Source organism: Triturus cristatus, chromosome 2_1 (genome assembly GCF_964204655.1).
Source record: "Triturus cristatus chromosome 2_1, aTriCri1.1, whole genome shotgun sequence".
Taxonomy (NCBI): domain Eukaryota; kingdom Metazoa; phylum Chordata; class Amphibia; order Caudata; family Salamandridae; genus Triturus; species Triturus cristatus.
In genome coordinates this window covers 141,737,452-141,758,758 of record NC_140581.1, presented here as the reverse complement: position 1 = coordinate 141,758,758, position 21,307 = coordinate 141,737,452, and the positions used below count along the sequence as shown (strand labels likewise).

The window sequence follows — 21,307 nt, the reverse complement described above, 5'->3', positions numbered from 1 at the left end:
AAATTATTTTTGTTTCAAGTTGTCTCAGCTGTAGCTCGCAGTTTCCCCCTCTGCGTAATTTCCAAACTGAACCTACCACAAAATAATTAAAACAAGCAACGTCATTATTGTGTGTACTTTTAAAATGGCGTGCCACTGGGTAAGTAGGGTCACTGTGTAGAATAGCACAGAGGTGCTGTAAAATCCTGACATGCACCTGCAGCTTAGTGCTGCCAATGTAATTCAAACCACAGGTGCACGTCAGGACATACACCGCAAATTTGGTCTTGCAGTTAAAACTTCCAGTGATAGCCACCTCCTGTGTACTAAATGGAGTTTGGTAATGAGTTGTATTAGTTCAGAATTTGCAAGCTCTACAGCTAGAGCACTTGCAGAATCCATGTGCAGGTTGAAGCCACATTACATTTTGTCTAGTGTCAGGGCTATTTTTGTCCAGGACAGTACCCATATTTTTGGCTCTCCTGAATGTGATAGTAGGGGTACTTGGCAATCTTGAATTGAGTACTCCATCTGTTAATAGTGTGGGCCAATTTTTCTTCACGATAGCCCTGATTTTTCTTTCTTCATTGCTAAATGTGGTTATTAGTCTGGGACATTCATTTAAACTGATTTCTTCCCTTGTGGCCACCTTAACTTCTGCACCTGAATTTGTGGATTCCTTGAATTTAAAAAGGCTTTCTCTGGGTCTTAGTTTTGCCTTATCAATATCTAGTTGTAATATTTTGTCTGTGTATCCTCTTTTCTTTAATCTCATGATCAAATCATTTAGGCAAGATTCAAAATCCGTAGTTAAACTACAATTTTTCCTTTAACCTCAATATCTCACCGTAGGGAATGCTAGCTATTAAATGCTTGCGATGCAAACTAGTAGCATGAAGCGTTGCATTTCCAGCTATGGGTTTTCGATATAAGGTTGTTTTAATTCTTTCATTTTTGATGTAAATTTTCACATCTAAAAACTCTGCGCTCATTTTATTAATGTGTTATGTGAAACGGAGGTTGAGGGAGTTGCAATTGATAGTTTCCACAAAACTTATGGCTTCTTGTTCATCTCCTTGCCACAGGATAAAAATATCATCAATATACCTTAAATAGCATATTATCTTTTCATTTACCCGATTCTTTGTGTTCTATATTTAGGACCTGTTCCTCCCACCAGCCTACGTGTACACACGCATAGCTGGGGGAGAAACAGGAACCCATTGCAGTACCTCTGAGTTGTATATACAGCTCCTTTCCAAACAGAAAGAAATTATTATTTAAACACCACTCAATGAGCTTGACAATAACCTTATTATGTTCATGATATTCAAATGTCCTGTTGGCCAAAAAATGTCTCACTGCGGCTACTCCTTGTACATGATTTATACTTGTGTAAAGAGACTCGGCATCTAAAGTTATAAGCAGCATATCTTCATTCCAGTATTGATCTTTGACCTTTTCCAGGAAGTCACTGGTGTCCCTTACATAACTTGGTAGATTTTTGACTAGATCTTGCAAAAAAAGTCAATGTATTGGCCCACCTGTTCTCCAGCACTTTTGATGGCCGATATAATTGGTCTTCCAGGTGTCGGTATTACTCCTTTAGGGATTTTTGGGATTAAGTATAGGGCAGGGAGAACTGGAAACTCATTGTTCATGAATTTAAATTCTTCAGATGAAATAAGTCCCTCCCTGCGCCATTGTGAAAGCTGTTTATACAGAGTCTCTTTAGCTTTGGTATATTCCCTACGTATCGTTTTTTTCATAGCAGTTGCCGTCATTTAATTGTCTATTGGCCTATTTGATGTACTCATTCTTGGGCCAGATAACCAAGTTACCGCCTTTGTCTGAATTTTTTATCACGATTTCTTTGTTTTCACCTAATTTATTCATAAGGTTGTTATATTGTAGTTTTGTATATTGGATTTTGTTTCTTTTCTTGCCCTTGATATGTTGATCCCATTTTTTGATATAATTAATTACACAATCGTGAAAAGTATCTACTGCATCCTTAGGCATTAGTGGAATAAAGTTGGATTTTGCTTTAAACGGACTTATGCCAGCTCCCTTTTGTGCCATATTAGTTTTGTGAAGTCTCAGTTGCGTTGTTGGGTCAGAATCTGGCCCAGAGGGTTGAGAGTTTGTGGCATTGTCGAGATCATGTAAGGTCAGTAAGGTGGGAACATCTGAGGACAATTATCTGTTGTCTTCCATAGTGGGATCTCTAATACAAGTTTCCGACTCGACAATTTCTTTCACTGATTTCCTAGCGAAGAATTTCTTTAACTTGAGTTTCCTGATGAAGCAGTAGATATCTATGCGTGTGTTAGCATAGTTGAAACTTTGTTTGGGGCAATAATTCGGACTAAGTGCTAATAGTTGTTCTTCTGCTTTAGTTAAGGTGACAGTCGATAGGTTGATGATAGAATTGTTTTCTGCTATTTCTTCCTTTGCCAATTGTTTTTTTCCTCCTTTTTTTGTTGATTTTTGTTTGTTCTTGCGTCTTCTATCTCGTCTCCGTTTATTTGTCTTTTTTCTATTTGTTTCCTTTGTTGTCTCGGTCTCAATGTTTGCAGTCTTTCTTCGACTAAAAAATCCAATTCTTGTTCCAGATTTAATTTAGTTGAAACTTGTTGCCTAGTAGAAACCGAGTCTAAGCTGGATTCGCTGGTTATAGAGATTGTTTCCATACTAGAAAACTCATTTTCCACATTGGATCTTGTGTTGAGAGATAATATAGGTTGAGAAACTGTTGTCTGTCCCTTCTTGCTGTATTCCTGTCTTTTGACTGCATTGTATTTCCGGGCAAAAGTGAAGATTTGGCTGTTGTTATAGTCTGCCTGATCTCGTGCAAACTCATGTGCCTTTCTACTTTTTATTTTGTCCTCATGCTTACGCAGTCTTTCATTCATGGCATCCATAATTTTCTTTGTGTTCTTAGATTCATCCCTTTTCTCGATTTCCCCATTTAATTTATCTATTGCTTCTAAGATTGCTATTCGATCGATGGCGGCATATTTAATTAAAATGTGAACCAAGTTCATTGATGCCGCCAAATTACTCTCCCCCATTCCTTTAGCATGGAAGGATTGGGTTTGTCGAAACTGGGAGCCAAAAGAATGCGCAACCCCCGAGGGACTCTTCCTACTTCAGCATATTTACTCAATGATCGATGCTCCCACCATTTTGTTATTTCCAATTTTTGATTCCTTTCTAAGTCCTTAATGAGTGTACTGATACTGGGTTTCCCTCCATTGCTGGTACCGGGAGGATTCTCCACATTGGTTGCCATCATGGGTGCATTGCCAAATAACTCTTCTGCTGCCGCCTCTCGTTCGCGGCCATATATTATATATATATATATATATATAGTTCCACAAAACTCTCCTTCCGACAGCTCGGGACCCGAGAAAGGTAGCGCACACCCCGGCGGACCACGCTGGTAATCCGATCCAGTCAATGAACAACAATAACGTGCGCTCTCAGTCAAAAGGGACCACACAGTAAAACAGGATATAAAGGGTGTTTAATCACAACGCGTTTCAGTCTACATCGAAGCCTTGTTCACGTGAAGACAGTATACAAAAACCTTGACTGATAAAGTTTTTCCATAGTAGACATGAATGAAGGACATGCGCAGTAAATACAAACATAAAATATGCAAGAGCAGCAGACATATTGGAACAGTAAATGGCTTCTGTATTTTGCAGTTGGTTCTTTTTAAACAAACAAAGCGACCTTGCATCCTTTGTAAAAACAATTGTTTTTCAGCCAAATGTGTAACGCACTGAGCATGGGTAATAGCTGACAGTCATATATATAAAAAAAAAAAAAACACACAAGAGGAGAGGGTGGAGGCTGATTTGAACCGCACCTAACAAAATTAGTGGTTAACGTAAATAGCTCAGAGATAGTGCACGAAACCAGAGAGTACTACCCTCTTTACTCTCAACGATGTGGGACAAAGTCCTACAACAACATATGAATACACAGGAGGTTCAGCACTATGTACTTTCGTAAGGTCTCCAAGTACCTATACACTTTTGTATCTTTTCAAAGTAACAAGTAAACTCCTGATAAAGCATACGACACATATAACATGTAAAGATTTTCTTCTTTATTGATTTTGAGTGAAGATTTCTTCCATGTCACATTTCATATTTTCATAGCCATAGCCAACGCGTTTCGTCTCCCATGAGACTTCTTCAGGGCTATCAAAAGAGCATACACGAAAGATTTTTAGGATTCAATGCTAACATCTTTGAACATGGTTTGAAAATAATTTTTTGATTCCTTTACAAAACCAAAACATAAATTTTCTGTATAGTTCGACATTGACCATATCCTTCACAAAGCATTTTACATGCACAGATGGAGGGCCTAGCCTATGAAAGGCAAGAGAAACATCAGTGTTACTGATTCTCAGTAATAACTATTCTCTACATTGTTGACTTCATAACTGGTTATCAAAAACACATACAAAGGCTATTTGGGTACATCTAACTTCATTAAAACGTACACAGTATTGTCATCATCCAATGTCACATCTTCATTGCCAATATTCTATGCTCAAATTGTGGCATATACTGCTGAAATCATGCAGGGCAGGCTAACTATATGTTGCATAATTCGATAAATCTGAATACATTCTATCTGCATTTTGCTTCTGAACCGCTTCACATTCTGTAAGGTAATCTAATACAGGTCAGGAATACACATTATCATCTCTATTACATGTCATCCTTTAAAGTCATATCTAATTCGCATACCTCAATAATATGGTGAGTATATTTCTTTTCAGTCTTGCCGTTCTTTTGGATATGGTTTTCACGATGCAGGTCTTATCTTGGTCATAAAGTATTCTATAATAAATGTATTTATACAACCTTTAAATATTCATTCCATAATTGTTATGTTCCTAATCTTATACTTAATGACGTCTTGCATCTTCATATCTAAATAGTTTTTACTTGCCCATTTTAATCAGTAATAATATCCATTTATTGATGGCCTAAACTTTTTAAAGAATAAAACCGTACTACATAATTACTGAGAATAAATATTTAAAACATACATTCCATTTTAAAAGCTATAATACATAACATGTTTTATAAATGGATCAATACTGTAGTTACATTTGGGGCTTATAATATAGCCAGATTTATCTTTGAAGAGGTGACAATGAAACAGATAAATTTCAAGACTAATATACAGACATTTTTCTTTTTTCTCATTAATTAACAAGATAGCACAGAAAAGAGTATATTTTCTATGTTAAAGAATAAATGTCTACTTGTATACATCATCGTGACGCCAATTAAGAGTCTTCGCTTTATATATAATTAAAAAGGCAGATGCTATGTAAATATCCGCCTATGTGAACCTAATGACACCAATTAAGGGACTTTGCTCCAAATGTGGTCATATTAGCATGTACTAAACAATCTCATCATCTATTCACATACATGCGGAATAAGCTATAACCGCGTGTAGCGGAGAATCACAAGAGTAAGAACCGATTATGAAGATCGTGCCTCTTGCTAGTATTTATGCCCCACCTATCCCGTGTAGGTGTAAAGTATTCGTGAAGTTAGTTAAGTCTATTTAAAATCGAGATGAAGTGCGTGCATCTACTTGAACGAGTGCGCTAGTTAAACCGTGAAAGATCAAAGTGACAACCAAATGCTCCTCATTTAGAACGGCAGCTGTACCAAGCCCATATTACATTTAAGTTAGACAAGGCTTTTCTATCTATTCAACGTACTTGTGACAGTCTGGTAACCACCAACTCAGGTCATGATTTCAGCGAAGCCGTGTGCGTATTAGCATCGGCTTTTTAAATCCGGCGCCCGATGATGCCAGTGTCACGTGCCCTGTTAGAGTGTTTGTCAAAAGTGCTGGTGCAGCACTGTCGGCCATCTTAGAATGGTGTAAAGAACCCATGTGTTGTAAATATCATCACATACATTCAAATAAAGGATGATAGCTAATTAAAATATTCTGAGTAGCATAAAAAATATATGCGTTTTCTTTTTATAATTACTTGTTTAGTTTCTTTTATTTCGTTTTATGAAAATTTAACTCCAGCACCTAGTATTAATCATGTCACGTGCCTTACATGGCATCCTGTGCATTTTGTCAAAGGTATCGGGGCTACTGGTGCGGCCATCTTAGAGTGGTGAAGTAGTCTGTTATGTTTAAGCCATATATCTTAATAAACAAGTGAAGGCAAGCCACCCTATTAAAAACGCCATTCCAAATATATAATGACAAGTTATACGAGTTCAATAACTCGCGAATAAGTATATTACTGGCATCCGTGAATACAACGCCATACATTTTGTCAAAGGTATCGGGGCTACTGGTGCGGCCATCTTAGAGTGGTGAAATAGTCTATTATGTTTAAGCCATATATCTTAATAAACAAGTAAAGGCAAGCCACCCTATTAAAAACGCCATTCCAAATATATAATGACAAGTTATACGAGTTCAATAACTCGCGAATAAGTATATTGCTGGCATCAGTGAATACAACGTCGTGAATATTGAAGCCATGGCAAATCCGTTTAGGACAGTGTATGACTTTTTTATTTCTATTAGAATATATATCCGTATTTATTAATAATTAATATGCATAAGTTGAAATGTGAGCAAAGTTTTGACAGAATTGGTATACACGTCAAATATCTTTAGGTAGTCAGTGTATCAATATGCCGGTAATAGGTGTTTAGAACAGTACTGTACTAATTCATTGTCATGACATGTCTTTATATAGTAGTTAATAATTTGTATACTCGATTGAACACAAGATTCAACGAGATTAAATGAAGTGGATAATCGGTGTGCTGTTACAGTCATCTATAGACAGATCAAGTTAAGTAAACGTATGGCGCGACATAATCATATCATATGTGGATAACTCCCTTCCCCAGTAGGATCATAGGAAGTGATGCATCTCATCATAGATATTAAGGCCAAATCTCATATATAAACTGCTACGATCGTTTTCGATATTTGAACTATGTTGTATATACGCCGCTAGGAACTAACCAGCTGGGCTGTCAATCAACTGCAGTATACAGATTAATATACGATGCAAAATACAAACAATTGTCCCAGCAACAGCACAATGCAAGGAAATTCAGTTGTATATTGATGTCATGCGTGTTGCGCTATAGTCACATGGGGGACAAGTGCCCTGAAAAATATCCACATTGCTCATCACCAAAACAACATATATGTTGGATCCAATAGTGTTGACCACCTAATACATTAAATATAAACATTACTGCATTGCTGTCTGTTGGTGTAAAGCATGGGGAGTATAATCTCAACCTAAAATGTATATTGGAATCACGCGTGCAAAATAGCAGATTATAACTGCATATGTGGTTACACATATTTTGGAATGTCTTGCACATAAATCCCAGTATAAAATATGATAGTAACTTAAATAAACTATCCTTTGTAACATGGTCACAACATAAATGGTATCATACCCAACGTAGAAGGCGCAAGTCTAGCCCTGAGAAAGGATATACTAATGTTCAATCATTACCATAATAAATGTCATATTGTCCATGTATATACTCATCGGGCAAGTGCCCATGATAGCGCGGTCAAAACCTCTGCCACAGGAAAATAAATCAACAAATATCATATCATACGTGCTTGTACAGTCAAAGTGCTCAGTGATGATCAGAGGAAAAAGGGTAGGTGGCCCGTGTAGAGTGAGTGCCTGTGTCCGGGCACCTTCCTTTCCTCCTGTAAATAAAATGAAAAACAAAAGAAGTATGAACCACAATAAATGGAAATAAGAGGAATCACATTTGTCATGTCATGTTAAGCAATGGAGACTCCAATAGAAGAAAGAAAAGGGAAAACATGAGAAATTAGCATTCTCTAAGATGTATCGCCAGTTCCTCATCTTGGTTCAGACCACCCGGATCCTTGGTCTGAAAGTCCACTATATATTTGGACTCCCTTTGTCTCAATTTGAGCACTCTGTTTCCACCCCTGGGGTGGTTCATAATTTGTTCAAGAATGAAGAACCTCAGAAGTGCAGGGTTAGAGAAATGTTTGTCCCTGAAGTGACGGACCACTGGATATTTTTCTTCATTATGAGTGATTGCTCGGTAATGCTCCAGTACGCGTTTTTTGGCTAAAAGAGTAGTACTGCCTATGTACCAGAGTTTACATGGGCACTCAATCACATAGATGACAAAGGTGGTACTGCAGGTAAGGAATTGACTGATATCCTTGCTGACACCATTATATGTGATGTTTTTGATGAAGGTACTATTCTTGCAGGCTTTACAATGGCCGTAGGGAAAAAATCCCTTTAGGCCATGTTCATGTCTGGCAGGATATACAGTGACATCACTGCGAACCAACATGTCCCTGATATTCCTGCCTTTTCTATACGTGATGTGTTAGAAAAGGTAGATGGACCGGGAGGGTCGGCCGGGGTCAGGGGGAGAGGTCTCCGGGGAGAGCCGTCTCCAGCGATCGTACAGACAAGTAACTTCCCCCCCACAGACAGATATCACACACGGATAAGGTTCAGTGATCTTTATAGGCACTTATTTAAGGTACGGAAAAATGGTACAAGGAGGTCTGGACTCAGGGGTCCCCTCGATTAGAGTCTCGTAAGGTAGGGAAGGGGGTAGCGGGACAGTCTATTTACCAATCAGGTAATTCGGAGGGGATGGTGATGAGCTCACAATCCTCGAGCGTGGTGGTTAGGTGGTATGGGCCGCGGCAGCGCCAGCAGGTCCCGGTGCGGAAGGTCGATACAACGGGCCGCGGCAGCGCCAGCAGGTCCCTGGAAGATGAACGGTCCGCGGCAGCGCCAGCAGGTCCCGGTGAGGATGGTCGTTACAACGGGCCGCGGCAGCGCCAGCAGGTCCCAGGAAGATGAAGGTTGCAGAGGGCCGCGGCAGCGCCAGCAGGTCCCGGTGAGGATGGTCGGTACCACGGGCCGCGGCAGCGCCAGCAGGTCCCAGGAAGATGAAGGTTGCAGAAGGCCGCGGCAGCGCCAGCAGGCAGGACGATGGTTCACAAGAGCGGGCTACGGCAGCGCCAGTAGACCGTCAGGGTTGAGTTCACTCGGTGTCTCTCGACTCCAGGATACAACTGCCTTCCTGCTCCGGAGCTGCCTCAGTTATAGGGCTGGTGCCCTTTGATGTCCGGACCCTCGCACTTGGAGGTCGGAGGGTCCGGGATGAAGGTGTCCAGACACCCAGCAGGGGGTGGAGCCAGTGCCCGGGGGAGCTGGGAGCGATCGGCACCTGGCGGGGGAGAGCCCTTGACACTTCGGTCTCCCATTGACCTGCCAAGTGGTCCGCTCACCTCCTGGGTGGATAGTGGTGCCGGGATGTCGGGGCCGGCCAGGCCCGGGGTTAGGGTCGAGGGGAGGCCAGGCGGCCGCGTGGTACAGGGTCCAAGATGGCGGCTTGACCCGGCCGGGAAAGCCGGTGGGGCTGGACCCCGTGATGAGTAGGGGTCCGAGGGCAGAGGGTCCGTCGGGGGACAGGGTACAGGTGCTGGTCGCGGGGTTATGCCAGGTGGCCCGGAGTCCTGGCCTTGTCGAGCGGGGAGGGCGCGAGCCGTCTGTGAGGCCTGTCCAACATGCGTCCCCCCCAGCTGAAGGCGGGGAGAGTCACCCATCCCCTTGGGGACTCTCTTCGTCGAGGCGGAAAAAGCGGGACAGGCCATCCGCGTTGGCGTGGTCTCGGCCCGGTCGGTGCTCCACAGTGAAGTCCATTCCCTGCAGGGAAATGGACCAGCGCAAGAGTTTTGGGTTCTCCCCCCGCATCTGCATCAGCCATTGCAGGGGTCGATGGTCGGTCTGTACCCGGAAGTGGGTACCGAAGAGATAGGGCCGGAGCTTTTTGAGGGCCCACACCACTGCGAAGGCTTCCCTCTCGATGGTGCTCCAACGCTGTTCTCGGGCCAGGAGACGTCGACTGATGAAGGCCACCGGCTGGTCCTGACCTTCGGGGTTCAACTGAGAGAGGACGGCTCCGATGCCGTGGTCGGAGGCGTCGGTCTGCACCACAAACTCCCGACTGTAATCGGGGGCCCGGAGCACCGGGGCGGTGCACAGGGCGGCCTTCAGCTCCTCGAAGGCCGCTTGACAGTCCGGAGTCCAATTGACCCGCTTTGGCTGGTTCTTGGATGTGAGACTAGTGAGGGGCCCCACGATGCTGCCGTATTCCTTCACGAACCGCCGGTAGTAGCCGGTGAGCCCCAAGAAGGCTCGGACCTCGGTCTGGGTGACGGGGGGCTGCCAGGCCTGGATGGCAGCAATCTTAAGTTGTAGGGGGGCCACCAGCCCGCTCCCCACTTGGTGCCCCAGGTAGGTCACAGACCCTTGGCCAATCTGGCACTTGCCGGCCTTAATGGTGAGGCCGGCCCGCTGGAGGGCTTGTAGGACCTCTTGGAGGTGACGGAGGTGGTCGGACCAGTGGCGGCTGTACACAGCGATATCGTCCAGGTAGGCAGCGCTGAATTCTTCAAGCCCCGTCAAGACCTGGTTCACAAGGCGTTGGAACGTGGCGGGGGCATTCTTCATGCCAAAGGGCATGACCTTAAATTGATAGTGGCCATCGGGGGTGGAGAAGGCCGACCGTTCCTGAGCCCTGGGTGTGAGGCCGATTTGCCAGTAGCCCGCCGTTAGGTCGAAGATACTAAGGTAGCGGGCGGCCCCCAGCCGGTCGATCAGCTCGTCTGCTCGGGGGATGGGATGAGCGTCGGTCCGGGTGACAGCGTTCAAGCCCCGGTAGTCGACGCAGAATCTCAGTTCAGGTGCGGTGCCGGGGGCAGCGGCTTTGGGGACTAGTACGACCGGGCTGGCCCAGGGACTGTCCGAGGGCTCGATGACCCCGATCGTGAGCATCTTGGCCACTTCCTCCTGTATGCAGGCCCGTACCCGATCTGGTACGCGGTAGGCCCGGTGCCGGACAGGGGGACTGTCCCCGGTGTCTACGTCGTGCAAACACCAGGGGGTGACCCCGGGGGTGAGGGAGAACAGGGCAGCGTACTGCAGCAGGAGGTCCCGGCAGTCCTGTCGTTGCTCCGTAGTGAGGGCGTCAGAGAGCCGGACCCCATCTACGGACCCGTCCTTCTCGTGAGTCTTCAGGAGATCCGGGAGGGGCTCGGAGTCTTCTTCTGTGCCACTGTCCGTAGCCATCAAGAGGCTTAGTTCGGAGCGCACAAAGTGCGGTTTGAGCCGGTTGGTGTGGAGGACCCGAAGGGGGTTCCGGGAGGTCCCCAGGTCGATGAGATAAGTGACGGGGCTTTTGCGCTCGACCACTTTGAAGGGCCCCGTCCACTTATCTTGCAGGGCACACGGTTCGGTGGGGGACATTACCCATACTTGCTGCCCCGGCTCGAATTCCACGGAGGAGGCATTGTGGTCATACCACCTCTTCATGTCTTCCTGGCTGGCCTCGAGGTTCGCCTTGGCAATCTCCCTGAAGCGCCGGGTCTGGTTTCGTAAGGCCAGGAGGTATTTGAAGACGTCTGGAGGGGTCGTTAGGGGGGCCAACTCCCAGCCCTCCTTCACGAGGCTGAGGGGCCCTCGCACAGGGTGTCCGTATAGGAGTTCAAAGGGGCTAAAGCCGAGGGACTTCTGGGGTACTTCTCGGTAGGCGAAGAGGAGGCACGGGAGCAGTACATCCCACTGGCGACGGAGGGGCTCTTCCAATCCCCCAATCATCCCTTTGAGAGTGCGGTTGAACCGCTCCACTAGTCCGTTTCCTTGGGGGTGATAGGGGGTCGTGAATCTGTATGTGACCCCGCATTGTTGCCAGAGGGACTTCATGTACTTCGATATGAAGTTCGTACCTCGGTCGCTGACGACTTCTCGGGGGAAGCCTACCCGGGAGAAGATCCCCATCAGGGCCCGGCCAACCACTGGAGCGGTCACGGTCCGTAGGGGCACCGCCTCGGGATAGCGGGTGGCATGGTCCACTAGAACCAAGATGAACCTGTGTCCTTGTGCCGTGCGAGGGTCCAGCGGCCCCACAATGTCTATCCCCACCCTCTCGAACGGGGTGGTGACCACCGGGAAGGGTTGTAGAGGGGCCTTAAGCTTCCGGCCACTCTTCCCGCTTGCTTGGCATGTGGGGCACGATCGGCAGTGGTTCTGGACGTCATTCCTCATTTTTGGCCAGAAAAAGTGGGTCACCAGTCGACTGTACGTTTTATCTTGGCCCAGGTGCCCAGCCAGGGGGACATCGTGGGCTAGGTTGAGTAGAAAGTCTCGGAAGCGGAGCGGTACCACCAGAACTCGACTGGCCCCCAGCTCGGCGATTCTTTGCTCGCTGTAGAGCAGGTCGTTATCCCAGTAGACCCAGTGGGTTCCGGTGGTGTCCCCGGCGGCTTGGGTGCTGGCTTGTTGGCGAAGTCCCTCGAGGGAGGGACAGGTATTTTGCTCCTGGCGGAACTGTTCTTGGGTGGGCCCCCCTTCTTGCCGCCACTGAGCCAGATCCGGAAGGTCCTGGGGTTGCGCGTTTTCTTCGGGGGCCGGGTCTGGGAGGTCGGCCTCGCCGTTGTCCTCTACGGGGGCAACCGGGGGCGGAGGTGCCGGCCATTTGGTTTCTTCTGATCGGGGGGCGGCCCGGCCGGCCATGGATCGGGTGGTTATGCAGGCCCAGTCCGGGAGGCCCAGCATCCCCAAGTGCTCTCTTCTCTCGACGGTGGCCCACGGGGAACTCTCGAGGTCATTCCCCAGGAGGCAGTCCACGGGGGCATCGTCCCGGACCGTCACTTTCAGTAGGCCGGAGACCCCTCCCCATTCAAACGGGACGCAGGCCATCTTGCACATGCTTTCAGAGTTATCTGCCGAGCGGACGGGGCAGAGAATGTTCGGCAAGATCTGCTCGGGCTTCACCAGGTGACAGCGGACGGCCGTCACGCTGGCGCCGGTGTCGCGCAAGGCCTCAGCTCTCTGTCCATTAATGGTCACCCACTGACCGTATTTCCTGGTGTTGGCGGGTAGGGGAGCCCGCGGAACCATGTCTCTTCCCCCTAAGCATGCCAGGACCATGGCGGCCGGTTCCCACCCTTGCTGGTCCGGCTCACACTCCTCGGGACCCTCCAACGACTGCTCCTCCCCCAGGGCAGCGGCAGCTACCTGGCGGGGTTTGGGCGTTTGGTTCAGCGGGCAGTTCGGATCGTTGGCGTAGTGGCCTAGTCGCTGGCATCTGTGGCACGTGACGTTGGCTCGGTACCCAGGCCGCAACGGGGGGTTGCCCCGGCCGGCCGGCGGCGGGGTGCTGGCCACGGTTGTTGCTGGCAAGGCGTCTCTCCCCCGCCCCTGGCCTCCTCCTCCTCGAGGACGGTGCTGGCCTTGGTTGCTTCTGTTCTGGTCGTGTGGCCCTTTCCGGCCCACTCGGGTGCTCTCCCACCGGTCAGCTTCGGCGGCGAGCTGCCGGGGGTCAGTCAGCTTACTGTCGAGTAGGTGCTGCCGGAGCTCGACGAAGCAGTTGTTTGACAGGTGTTCCCATACCATGAGGTTGAAGAGCTGTTCGTAGGTGGTGACCTGACTTCCCTTGATCCAACCCTCGAAGGCCCGGCTGAAATAGTTCACGTATTCCACCCAAGTGGTACCTGGGATCCGGGTGCAATCCCTGAACTTCTGGCGGTACATCTCGGGCGTGAGGCCGTAGCGGGTGAGGAGGGCAGCCTTCATGTGGTCGTAGGACGACATTTGGTGATCGGGGAGCTGCAGCAGGGCATCGCGACCCTCGTTGATAAATCTCCCCCAAAGTCCGGCTCCCCAATCACTCCGGTCGATCCGGTGGGAGGTCATTGCGATCTCATAGGCCTTAAACCATTGTTGTATGTCGTCTTCTCGGACATACTCGCGGACCACATCCTTGGGGATGTGAACTTTTTTCTCAGTTGGTCCCGGGGTGTGTGGTCTTTCAGGTACCCCCAAGTCCTTATGCTGTTTGCGCAGTTCTATCTCTGCCAATTGGCGCTCGTGCTCGAGCGTTATCTTTTTCTCTTCCAGCTCTCTCTGTCTCTGTTTTTCTTCTCGCTCCTCTCGAATCCGCATATGCTCGAGGTTGAGTTTCTGTTCAGCCAACTTGAGCTCCCCATCCATCTTGAGTCGTGCCATCTCTAATTCGTGCAGTCTGACTCTGTCTCTTTCTCGTATTTCCTCCGGTGAGAGGCCCGTTCCCCGTTCCTCGGGAGTCGTGGCGTTCCCCTCTGGTGTAACGCTGTTTTGGTCGGAGGGTCTTGCGACCCCCGTTTCTGTCCACGACTCAAGGGCGTGCTTTAGGTCATCCTTGGTACTCAGGCCAGTGGTAGCAATGCCAAGTTCTATGCAAAATTGTCTCAGTTCGCGGTGGTTGTACTCCTCTAGTTTCTCCATTTGGAACTTCTCGGTGGAGCTGCTATCTTTGGTCGACATCGTGCTTTGTCGTGGGGTGAGCTACTCTCTGTACGATTACGCGTTGATTCGGATCGCGCCGCTGGCCACCAATGTTAGAAAAGGTAGATGGACCGGGAGGGTCGGCCGGGGTCAGGGGGAGAGGTCTCCGGGGAGAGCCGTCTCCAGCGATCGTACAGACAAGTAACTTCCCCCCCACAGACAGATATCACACACGGATAAGGTTCAGTGATCTTTATAGGCACTTATTTAAGGTACGGAAAAATGGTACAAGGAGGTCTGGACTCAGGGGTCCCCTCGATTAGAGTCTCGTAAGGTAGGGAAGGGGGTAGCGGGACAGTCTATTTACCAATCAGGTAATTCGGAGGGGATGGTGATGAGCTCACAATCCTCGAGCGTGGTGGTTAGGTGGTATGGGCCGCGGCAGCGCCAGCAGGTCCCGGTGCGGAAGGTCGATACAACGGGCCGCGGCAGCGCCAGCAGGTCCCTGGAAGATGAACGGTCCGCGGCAGCGCCAGCAGGTCCCGGTGAGGATGGTCGTTACAACGGGCCGCGGCAGCGCCAGCAGGTCCCAGGAAGATGAAGGTTGCAGAGGGCCGCGGCAGCGCCAGCAGGTCCCGGTGAGGATGGTCGGTACCACGGGCCGCGGCAGCGCCAGCAGGTCCCAGGAAGATGAAGGTTGCAGAAGGCCGCGGCAGCGCCAGCAGGCAGGACGATGGTTCACAAGAGCGGGCTACGGCAGCGCCAGTAGACCGTCAGGGTTGAGTTCACTCGGTGTCTCTCGACTCCAGGATACAACTGCCTTCCTGCTCCGGAGCTGCCTCAGTTATAGGGCTGGTGCCCTTTGATGTCCGGACCCTCGCACTTGGAGGTCGGAGGGTCCGGGATGAAGGTGTCCAGACACCCAGCAGGGGGGGGAGCCAGTGCCCGGGGGAGCTGGGAGCGATCGGCACCTGGCGGGGGAGAGCCCTTGACACTTCGGTCTCCCATTGACCTGCCAAGTGGTCCGCTCACCTCCTGGGTGGATAGTGGTGCCGGGATGTCGGGGCCGGCCAGGCCCGGGGTTAGGGTCGAGGGGAGGCCAGGCGGCCGCGTGGTACAGGGTCCAAGATGGCGGCTTGACCCGGCCGGGAAAGCCGGTGGGGCTGGACCCCGTGATGAGTAGGGGTCCGAGGGCAGAGGGTCCGTCGGGGGACAGGGTACAGGTGCTGGTCGCGGGGTTATGCCAGGTGGCCCGGAGTCCTGGCCTTGTCGAGCGGGGAGGGCGCGAGCCGTCTGTGAGGCCTGTCCAACATGATGTTAGGCCTGTTGGAAATCATTTCCCCAATCGTGTTGTCACAATTCAGAATGTCCCAGTTTTTGGCAAGGATTTTACGGATGTTGTTGGAATCAGCATTGTAAGTCAAAATTATACGAGTATTGTCCTCGCTATCGTCTGAGGGATTTATTGGTTTGTCAGTTATAGTGGATAGTCACCGCATCTGTTCTCTCTTTAGCTCTGCGTAATACCCAATTAGGATACCCTCTGCTCTTAAAGTGAGCTAGCATTTCAGTGCTCTCCAGTTGGTAGGCATCTTCCGTGTTGCAGTTCTCCCGTGCCCTCAGCAGCTCTCCATATGGAATACTCCATTTGAGTGTCTCTGGGTGGCTACTGAGGGCATGCAGGACACTGTTGCCTGCTGTACTTTTCCTAAAAAGAGTGGTCTGAATACTCTTATTCAGAATTTCTAGTCTAACATCCAAGTATTCTGCATTGACTTTGTTGATTTGACTGGTGAGGACAATATTGTGATTGTTGATATTAAGTTTCTCGATGAATAGAATCGCCTCTTTTTCACTGCCTTTCCAAACAATGAACAGATCATCGATATACCGCATCCATGTAGTGACCCGTTCAAGGTCACCTGCTAGGTCAGGACTGGTAAATACCCCTTCCTCCCAGTATCCCATAAAGAGATTCGCAAAACTGGGAGCGAAGCATGAACCCATCGCAGTGCCCACTGTTTGTCTGTACATGACACCAACACCACACCAACTGGCTCTGGGGATAGCTTGCAGTCCCACTGGAATGGAGACAGGCTGGCTACAGTTGGCCCTGGGATCAAAGGAACCCTATTCCCTAGGTCTTAGTTTACAGTTAACTATGATAGGACAGGCATCACACAGGTCCCTTTTAATTTCCCAAACCTTCCCCAACTGGCTTTTCTGAGAGAGCATGAGTCACATACAACATACCCTGGTCTTACTGCCAAAAGGCCTAAGCCATGGACTCTTCTCTGTGAAAAGTGTTTACACCTCACAAAGGGGAAAGCAATGAAATAAGGCTAATTAGCCTACTTGAGCTCCAGGCAGGAAAAATCAAACAGCTGAAAAAGTACTTTCCTTGTATATTTATAAAACACCCAACTTCACCATCAAATTGCATTTTAATGCCTAATAAAACAGTGTTTGTATGGATTCTGTTGCTTACTGCAGGCCAAGGTTAACAAAACGAGCATTTTAATTGCACCTTTCTCATAGAAATAGCTACAGCCCTAAACAGTGAAAATAACCTTAGGTTGCTAGTCACTGTAGGAACATGGCAACCTTAAATGTTTATATTTTTCCATTTTAAAAACTAGCTACCCTAGCTTCTGGCAAATGTTTTTTTTACTCATTACGTTGTAAAAATCCATTCTGTCTATAGTAGAACCAGATTATTGAAGCTGTTTCTTCACTGTGCAACTGACAATGGGCCCAGAATTGAAATAGGTTTTGCTAGCCTTTCATAGATACATTTTTTATGGGAATTTGTGAGGGCATTGGGATATACAACTCTCTGCTACATTTAATCATCAACATAATTTGGAGGTTTACACAAAAAGATTGTATTTCCTAGTCAAATGGATCAAACTATTACTGTACGAAAAGATTCCATGTAATACAGTTGTCAGAATGTATGTTAATAATTTAGAGGGGGTTTGATTTTTGAGGAGGTGGTCATGAGATGCCAGTCTTAGGCTGTACACTAGCCAAGGGTTAGATAAATTATACCCATTCCTGACTGCTATCCAGCACTATTTCACCTTCTAACTTTGTCTACTGTAAAAGTTCCCAGGAGCCCTAAAACCAAAAACTCACCCTTCTCTGTTTGAGGATCCAAACTAATTTTCCCTCCTGTTGGGAATGGAGCCAGTAAATCTAAGATGGCAATCAGAATGACTAGTAGCAGTTCCTGTCTGTCCCAATTAGCATTACTGGGACCAGAAAAGATGTGTTAAGAGTCTCATTTGTTCTGTCCACCTCCCATATTGTTAATAACATTAAGAGTCAGTTGCTGACAACACCTGTACCTTCCTGTACCCGGTGGCCAAGTCATTGTCCCAAGAGAGCAGAGTCATTTTGTGATGTATACACTGGCCGGTTAGCTATATCTTGCATTTTTTTGGTTTCAATTCATGACAAAATATGCATTTCAGAGTGCACCCAAGTTATTTCTTAACTCTGTGCATAGCCATGCAGCTGGGCCATGATCATCTGGGCCTGCCTTTAGCAACTGGTTTTTGGCCCTCTGCACACTCTGCTACCGACAGCCAACCACTGCTATGAACAGTCTTTAACCATGAACAGCTGGGATTTATAAAACAACCCGGCCCTACTGGCAAGCGCAATGTCGAACCATTCACAGGTGGCTACCCACCATTGTACATGGCCTTTTGATGTGTGCAGCAGGCTTTGGACTATAGCAAGCACTCTGGCCAACCTGCTGCAGGACCCACCCTACAGGGCATCAATGTTTTGCCACTGGAATCCAAGCCCTCATAAACAGTTAAAGTTTGGGAAGACCCTAAAATCATCCTACCATGTAATGTGAGTGTGGGGTTTAGCTTTATTTTTTATCATTTTTTTAGTATTGGTATTTATTTATTATGACTGTACATATTATTTTCTTCAAGTTTGAATTTTTTATTTTCACAAAGCCTAATTTCGATTATACAATTGTACACGTTTGTGGACATCGACATACTTACAATGTTAACCTTGCCATGTTCCTTTTACGCAGCCAGCCCTGGGCTTGGCTTCAACTACTTTGTAAATACACAGCAATAAAACCATTTACATCTCTTGGGAACAAAAGTATTTGGCCATAAAAAAGGTTAATGTCAGAATGCCTTTGTAAATTGGTCTGGCCCTGAGCCAAAGGGGATTGCCATATGAAACATGTACATAAGCTGGAACTCTATCCTACGATGTCCTTACCATGCTGACAGAGCCGTGAAGGTCAATCTCAGCCTTCCTGGGGGAGCACAACTACAGAGGTGTATTGGGCTTCAAAGTTAACCCCAAAAAATTGCAGATCTACCTGATAGAAGTGCAGGTCAAGCAACAACAACTCTTCCCATTAGCCTGGTCAAAGGAATTCATACAATCTCTGGGGCTTAAAATATGACCATCCCTAGATCAAACAGAAGTCCTTGAGTACACAGAGCTGCTCACCAAGACTTGAAAGGACCTACAGTCATGGCACACAGCCTTTCTTTCTTGACTGGGCAGAGTCGCAGCAATTAAGATGACCCTCGTGCCCAGGGTCATAAGTGTATTTCAGACTCTCCCGCTACAACCCACTTCCCCCACGATAAAATGCATAGATACATAAAAAGCTTTGTCTGGGTGGGCAAGAAATCACAAGTGACAAGGAGAATAATCTACCTACCTTAGGAAATGGTAGGTATGGTAATCTCTAACCTCAATAAATATTCACTCCCTGCACAACTTAGTTATATCATGGATTGGCATAGACACAAATCTGAAAAACACTGGCGCTTCACAGACCGATTTATCATGGGAACCCATGTAGGAAATGTAGGAGAGTAGGATCTGCTTCACATGTTTACCCCCACTTTTTGCTGGTGTTTCATTGTTTTTTTACTTTAGTCTGGCTGGGACCCTGCTATTCAGGGACCCAGCCTAGCTGCTTCCTCTCTAAATTGATTGCATGTACTTTAGGTACACCACAGATTGGATCCTGAGGTACCCTTGTTAGTCCCTAGTATATGGTATACTATGTACCCAGGGCATAGGTACCCCAGAGGCCTACCAGGGGCTGAAGCATGTATTATGCCACCCCTGAAAAGCCACCCAAAATGACACTAAAGTTCTACTACTGCAGCCTGGGTAAGGTGGTGCATGCAGCCCTTACTGTGGTATAGGTTCACTATACGTCACCTATCACTGCACATACAAACCTATCAGTCACCGCTATGGCAGGCCTTATCAATCCTGAAGGCAGGGTGCTTGGATATATGTGAGAGGGTGCCCAGGCATGAGCTGAGCCCCTCTGCAGCCTTCAGAATCTCTTCTCCGGGGTTGTCAGTGGTGCAGCCTGACCATATACTCTTAAGTGCATTATAACCAAACGGTCAATGCTAACTTTGGACTGGCTGCACGGAAACATGTTGAGTTTGGTGTCAAACACTTTGGAATCATACCCTCATACCAGTAACTGGTGTGGGGGTATGATCCCACCCTTCTAGAGGGAGAGACATGGCAGTACTGGGTTATCTGGTAGAAACTTAACAGGGCCCTAGCATTACAAAATGGATGCTGCAGCCACAGCCACGGGTCTGGCCTCCTGCTGCTGACTGAAACCCCGGCACGGCAGGGGAGGCCTGGACAATAGGTTTCCTGTCACAGGGAGGTGTAACCACCTCCCAGACAGGATTATGTGTATTGGGGCTGGGTGTGAGCACTCTCAGAGTGCTTTGAAGTCCTGCACTGGGGGCCCATTTGGTGTCCTTGTGCATAGTCTAGCTCAAACCGGTTCAGGGCCCCTGCTCTGGCATGAAACTGGACAAAGCAAATGGGTGTAGACACCCTTCTTTCCAAACCCTCACATAGGTGGGTCCCCAGAGCTAGTCCAACCCCTTCCTTAGGTATAAGTAAGGAGCCTCTGTAACCAGAATTTTAGATATCCCTGGATGAAACTCTGAAGCTGAATCCTGGAAGTTCAATGTTCTACTCAAGACTAGAGGACTGAAGAAATCTCCCTTGGGGTCAAGGAGTGACTCCCCTGCTTGGCAGGCACCAACAAAGCAAATTGCCGGTCTGCATTTCCGAAGCTCCCGGCGGACTCCGAATTATTTGCAGCCCAGCTAGAGGATTTCCAGACATCTCAGAGGCTGACCAGAGACCCGCAGCCCTCATGAGTAGCATGGAACTGGAATTCCTGGTCACCGTGCACTTTTACAAGTGCATTGACTTCTCGAAATATCCTGAAGTTGTGCTTGGGCTGACTTGTAGCCACTACCTGGAGCACAGAATCCACCAAAGATTGTCAGCCTAGTCATCCCGAGTGACCGGTGGGCTGCCTTTTTGTGTTTCGTCTTGAGGTCCCTTCACGATCCCTGGTCTGTCGACTGGTGGGTCCCTGAGGGGGTAACTTTGACTTTCCTTGGGCTTTCCTGGTTGCTCCAGATGTGCCCTGACTCCCTACCAAGTGGTGAGTCCCACAGACCTTGCTGGTCTGCACCAAAGCATCTTTCCTGTTTCTGTATGGGTTGCTGTTGCCAAGGCATGTTGTGTCCAATCCGGGCACCGATGCAGCAGTACTCGACATCCTTTACGGGACAGCTCGAATCCAGCTCCTGGTCATCCTAGATGCCTCCTGGTCTTTGTGGCTGAAGAGTCAAGCTTCACCTTCTTCACCTGAAATCACCCGACATCGGTGGGCATCTGCCTATCGCCTTCCTGGTCACTGGCTAGTGACCCAGACTCTGTCCCCTCTGCTTTCAGGTTCTTTTCATCTTCTCTCCAGGCTTAGATCTCTTCGGACACTTCGTATCGTCCTGGCAGCAGCACTTCTTTGCCAGCTCCCATTGAAATCGACGGCGCGACCCGACACCATTTGACACCTATGCACCCGGCTTCCCTGGGTGAGGT

General features: G+C 48.0%; 1 long non-coding RNA gene across 1 annotated transcript in view; it reads right to left on the bottom strand.

Moving 5' to 3' along the window:
* Positions 1-3,613: 3,613 nt before the first annotated feature.
* The window catches only part of LOC146863887 (uncharacterized), a 39,290-nt gene continuing 21,596 nt past the window's right edge, over positions 3,614-21,307 (bottom strand). Inside the window, exons 2-4 of the long non-coding RNA XR_014976583.1 lie at positions 7,541-7,746; positions 4,752-4,844; positions 3,614-4,193 (exon numbers count right to left, since the gene is read on the bottom strand). This is a non-coding gene — a long non-coding RNA (uncharacterized LOC146863887). The remainder of the gene's footprint in view (positions 4,194-4,751; positions 4,845-7,540; positions 7,747-21,307) is intronic.